Source organism: Orycteropus afer, unplaced genomic scaffold, assembly GCF_000298275.1.
Source record: "Orycteropus afer afer isolate SDZICR_OR568_19922 unplaced genomic scaffold, OryAfe1.0 scaffold00191, whole genome shotgun sequence".
Taxonomy (NCBI): Eukaryota; Metazoa; Chordata; class Mammalia; order Tubulidentata; family Orycteropodidae; genus Orycteropus; species Orycteropus afer.
Window position 1 is genome coordinate 83,086 of NW_006921778.1, and position 6,298 is coordinate 89,383.

The window sequence follows — 6,298 nt, forward strand, 5'->3', positions numbered from 1 at the left end:
GGGTGTGTCATCTGCATGTACAGGTTGTTAATGGGTCTTCCTCCAATCCCAATGCCATTAGAGAGATGCAAATCATAACAACAGTGAGATATCATCTTACCCCAGCATTAATAGCCAAGTCCCAAAAAACAGAAAACAAGAAATGCTGGCAAGAGTCTGGAGAGACTGGAATACTCATGTACTGCTGGTGGGATTCTAAAACAGTGCAACCACTGTGGAAAGTGATAAGGCACTTCCTTAAGAAGTTGGAAATAGAAATACCATATGATCCAGCAATCCTACTACTAGGTTTATATCCTTGAGAAATAGGAGCCATGACACAAACAGATATATGCACACCCATGTTTATAGCAGCATTATTCACAATAGCAAAATGATGGAAACAACTTAAGTGCCCAGCAACGGATGAATGGATAAACAACCTGTAGTATATACATACAATAAAATACTACAAAATATTAAAGAATAACAATGAATCTGGAAAATACCTTATAACATGGATAAGCATAGAGGATATTATGGTGTGTGAAATTAGTCAATCACAAAAGGACAATTATTGTGTGAGACTACTACTGTAAAAATTAAAAAAAAAAAAAAAAAAAGGTTTACACCCAGAAATAATTGTTCTTTGAATGCTATTGGAGTGGGAAGGGAAGGGAGGTGAAATCACCAACTAGAGGATAGACACATATTAACATGGGTGAAGGGAAAGGCAAAATATGGTAACGGGGAGGTTAGCACAAAATGATTAAGGCAGTGGAAGATATAGGGAGAGGCCCGAGAATTAATGGCAATAAAGTAAATACTATTATATACACAATCCTGCAATAATATTAATAACAATTATTTATGAGTGGATACATAGACAGATGCTCAATATGAACAGTGGTGGAAAGGTGAATGAAATTACACCTACAAGTATATATGTTTGACAGAGGCTATCTCTACCTATGTATTTATATGTGCTGCAAATATATCCATAAATGTAGTAGAGCTTACAGGAGATAAAGTTATGAAAGTGTCTTAGTCATAACCAAACACCTTGAGGGAATAAGTCCCTAATATGCAGTTTCAGAACCATAGTCTCAGGGACAATAAGATCAATTGTCATAACAAAGTCCACAAAGACAATGTTCTACAACCTACTTTGATGAGTAGCAACTGAGATCTTAAAAGATGATGAGTGGCCATCTAAGGTGCAACTATTGGTCCCTCCCCATCTGGAGAAAAGAAGAGTGAAGAAAATCAAAGATTCAGGAAACAATTAGTCCAAAGGACCAATGGAGCCATGAACCCTAGCATCCATGATCCTGAGACCAGAAGAACTAGATCGTGCCTGGCTATCACTGCTGCCTGCTCTGAAAGGAATCCCAGTAAGAGGTTCCAGAAAGAACAGGGGGAAAGGTGGAACAAAACTCAAAATTATAAAAATGACCAGTTTTACTTGTGTGATGAAGATTGGTGGAACCCCTGAGACTATGGCCCTTACATACTCTTTCAGGTAGGAACTGAATTTAACCTTCATGACTCAATTGTCAGCCAAATGACAGACAGGCCTATAAGGTGAACCATAATATCAGGAGAGTATGCACTCATTAGAACAATTAAGCATATGAAATCAACAGGACATCATTTGCTCAGGGATAAAGATAGCAGGAGGAGCTCTGGTAGTATAGTGCCTAAGGCATTTGACTGCAAACCAGAAGGCTGGTGATTCAAACCCATCAGCCACTCCTTGGAAGATTGGGCAATCTACCTCTGTAATGATATTGCCTCGGAAACCCAAGGAGAAAGTCTTTGAGTCAGGATGCATTCAGGGTACTCAGGGGTCACTATGAGTCAGAATCCACTCAATGGCAGTGAGTTTGGTTTCTTTCTTTCTTTTCCTTCTCTTTTTTTTCAGAGCTACCAGGAGGGGACTGGAAGGAAGGACTATGGATAGGCGTGAGAACAGGGAGGAAGTAGGAAGAAGTAGGGGATTGCAATAAAATGTCACAAAAACAGAATGTGTATGGATTGATGAATGGAAAACAATTTGTTCTGTAAATTTTTACCCAACTTACAATTGAAAAAAGGAAAATCATTTAGAAATAAAGGTTTATGTTGATATTCCTCTATCTTATTGAAATTAATTTGGTTTCTTAAAAAGGGGGAATGTATTTAAAAGTGATGTCCTCTGTTGGTGGCATAGACAGATAAGGGGTGAAAAAACAGTTACCTAACTGTTTTACTCCAGGCAAACTCCATACTATCAATATGTACATTGCTTTAGATATAAACATATTAGGCAAAACCCTTTGATAAGACATTATGATACTAAGAGGTAAATTCCATGCTATAACAAAGACAGAAAGGAACATTTTTCCCTTGTGAAACAGCTTCAGTAAAACAAAACTTACAAAAAAATCCTCCAGCAGAAAAATTGCCAAAGGCAATTAGGTGCTGATCATTTACTGGGGAGGAAAATAGGGTAATGTGAAGGAGAATTGTGACTGGAATTAAAAGAAAGGGACAATAAAAAAAAAAAAAAGTATTCAGAATCCATAAGTAGTCCATGGGTTTGTTTCTTTTTAATTGTGCAAATAACAAAAATTTTGCTCAGATTGAATACAGTGCAACAAGCATTTGAGGTATGCAGGCTGTACTTCTGCCTGTCAGGGAACAACAGGGTCCCTTCCTAGGGCTCAGGCATACAAAAGGGCTACATATTGGCCTTCAAGCACGATGAGTGTCCTTTTTAGAAGTCAATGCTATAGATGTGATCACAGAAATGCATGGACTCTAATTTCTGTGACAGACAGTAACTGTCAATACTGTGTAAATATGCATCTGCCTTTCCTTGAGGGTGGTCAGATATCACTTCCTCTCAGCAACTTGTTAAGCAGTTGACAGGTATTCTGTCAACTGACACCAGTGCAGCAAAATGAGAAGAAAGTGGAAGGATAAAATGCCAAGTAGCACTTCGAAATGAATCAATATAACTCCGCAGTTTTCAAGAAAGCTCTGAACAGGTCTAGGGGTACTATGCTCATAAATGTCAAGCAGACAATGCCATGGCTCACACATGTATGTCAAGCTATCACAGAGCCTTGGCTTGAGAAGAGAGGGTTAAGAATCTGGAAGCTGCAGTTCTGTTTCAGGATCTATCATCAGCTCCTGGAAAGACCCCAGAAAATTCACTTGCCTCAGAGACTTGGTTTCTACATGTTTTATAGAGAGAGACTGTGGGTTAAATTAAGTTGTGGTCTCTGAGCCAAGTGAAATCTTGTCCCACTATTGGGAAAAAAAAAACAAAACAAAGCAGACTGACAATATTACAGTAAAAGGGAATTGAGGTTTCATCTAGAAGAGTAGGTTGTAAGCTTAAGTCCCATTAGCATTCGCTCACAAGATATTATTCAGACTGCAGAGGCAAAAACACAAAGAAACTGCTCAGGTTGAAGTGGACTGAGGATGTAAAATCCACCAACTCAGCTTCCTTCTACTGAAGCCTCAGCAGCTCCTGAAGGGCCTTTGAGGAAAGCCACTTATTTATAGACGAGAGCACTGAAGCTGAGAAGGAGTAATTAATTGGCTTGTAGCTAGTTAATGGGAAGCCCTGATAAAAACCTAGGGCTCCTGACTTTGGCTCTAGTGTTCACCAGTTGACACCAGGTGATATCTTTAATGAAGACTGGAAGAGTCCAGAAGCACAATCTGGCTCTTTAAAATGAGCTTGGGACTTAGATTCTCACAATATGTTTTATAGATAACTTGAAAACTCTTCATTTCCAAATACTTAGAAATCCTGGGTAGAATATAACAAATATTGTTTTAATTGCAAAATTAAGTTCTCACATATGCACACACACTCACACAGACAGAGAAAGTGATTTACTAGTTACCCAAACAAAAGAAAGGGCATAATTGTTAGTGAATATAAGCTGATGTGGCAGATGTCTGAGTTGCGTGGAGGAGGGAAACTCTTGGCAAGAAAGGTATAGGATTTTAGTCGTAATCACAAATAAGAGATGAGGCAAAGTGTCAAGATCAAGTTCTTCAAAGGGTTCTCTCCTCAGTAAGTAAGTAGGCTAGAAATAATTTACTTATCAGCATAGGAACTCAAGAAGAAAGTTTATGTCAACTTGGATGGTGAGTGGAAGAGTGGAAGGCTGCAAGAGAATTTGTCACCATGAGCCTGTACCTATTAAAGGCTTGGGGTTAATTTGACACTGTGAGTATGGTTAAAGAAGCCTTGAATATTGAAATCACTTTTACTTCATTATTTATTTATTTCATTTTTTCAGTGTTTCCTCCCCTCCCCTCCCCCCCTGTAACCAACAAAGAAAGTTTCCTTCCATATATAAACCTTTCCTTGACCTTCTACAATAATGAACTAATACAATTGTGTCCTTCTGCGATTGACTTATTTCACTCAGCATAATGTCCTCCAATCTCATCCACATTATACTGTGTTTTGCAGATTCACTATATTTAGTGTTGCATAGTATTCCATTGTGTGTATGTACCATAGTTTCATTATCTAATCATCTGTTGATGGGCACCTACGTGGTTTCCATCTTTTTGCTATTGTAAATAGTGCTGCAATGAACATGGGTGTGCATATATCTGTTCTTCTCCTGGCTTTCACTTTTTTAGGATATATACCTAGTAATGGGATTGCTGGCTGAAATGGTATTTCTAATTCCAACTTTTTAAGGAATTGCCATACTGCTTTCCATAGTGGTTGTATCATTTTACAGTCCCACCAGCAGTGTATGAGAGTCCCAATCTCTCCATACCTTTGCCAGAATTTGTTATTTTCTGTCTTATTGAACTTTGTAATTAGTGCTGGGGTGAGATGGTATCTCATTGTTGTTTTGATTTGCATCTCTCTGATGGCTAATGATCATGAATGATCATGTGTTTGTTGGCTGCCTGAATATCCTCTTTGGTGAAGTTTCTATTCATGTCTTCTGCCCATTTTTTAATTGGATTGTCTTTTTGTTGTTGAGGTGTTGGAGTTTTCTATAAATTTTAGAGATAAGTCCCTTTCAGGTATATTGTTGCTGAATATTTTTTTTTTCCCAATCTGCAGGTTCTCTTTTTATTCTTTTGGAGAAATCTTCTGAAGCACATAAAAATTTAATTGTTAGAAGGTCCTATTCATCTAGTTTATCTTCTGCTGTTTGTGCATTTTGGGTTATGCTTGACAGTCTATTTATGCCAAAATAAGGGCCCTTAAATTTGTCCCTATTTTTTCCTTGAGGAACTTGATAGTTTTAGGGGTCACATTTAAGTCTTTGATCCATCTCGATTTAATTTTTGTGTATGATGTGAGGTACAGATCTTGTTTTATTTTCCTGCAAGTGAATATCCAGTTTTGCCAGCATCATTTGTTAAAGAGACCATCTCTTCCCCATTTAATGGATTTCAGCCCTTTGTCAAAAATCAGCTGACCATAGGTTGATAGATCTATTTCTGGGTTCTCCACTGGTCTTTGTATCTGTTGTTGTACCAATACTAGGCTGTTTTGACTGCTGTAGGTGTATAGTAGGTTTTAAGATCCAGGAGTGTGAGACCTACTTTGTTCTTTTTCAATAGTGCTTATCTGATGTCTCTTTCCATATAAAATTAGTAATTTGTTTTTCCATATCCTTAAAGAATGTTGATGGGATCTGGATTAGATTGCAATGAATGTATAGATTGTGTTTTGAGTAGCATTGACATTTTCACAATGTTCACTCTTCTTATCCATGAGCATGGTATGTTCTTCTGTTTATGTGGATCTCATGGTTTCTTGATTAGTGTTTTGTAGTTTTCTTTGTACAGGTCTTTTGTGCCCCTAGTGAAATTTATTCCCAAGTTTGTTTTTTTGTTTTTTTGTTTTTTTTGGTATTGTAAATGGTATTTATTTCCTTTTCAGCAATCTCTTTGCTGGTGTAGAGGAATCCAACTGATTTTTGTATGTTGATCTTGTATCCTTCCACTATGCTAAATCTTTCAATTAGTTCCAGTACTTTTTTTTGCTAAGTCTCTTGGGTTTTCTATGTATAGGATCATATAATCAGCAAATAGGGATAGTTTTAATTCTTCCTTAACAATTTGGATGCCTTTGATTTCTCTTTCTTGCCTTATTGCCCTGGTTAGGACGTCAATACAATGTTGAATAGAAGTGGTGATACAGGGCTACTTTTATTTTTTGAAAAGGAAATTAGCTAATGATACCCAGAGTTTGCCAACCCCTGTTTTAGACTTTTCCTGAGCAAGGACTTCACACAGTAGAAAAAATTACTTTAATTTATATCAAGGACCTAAA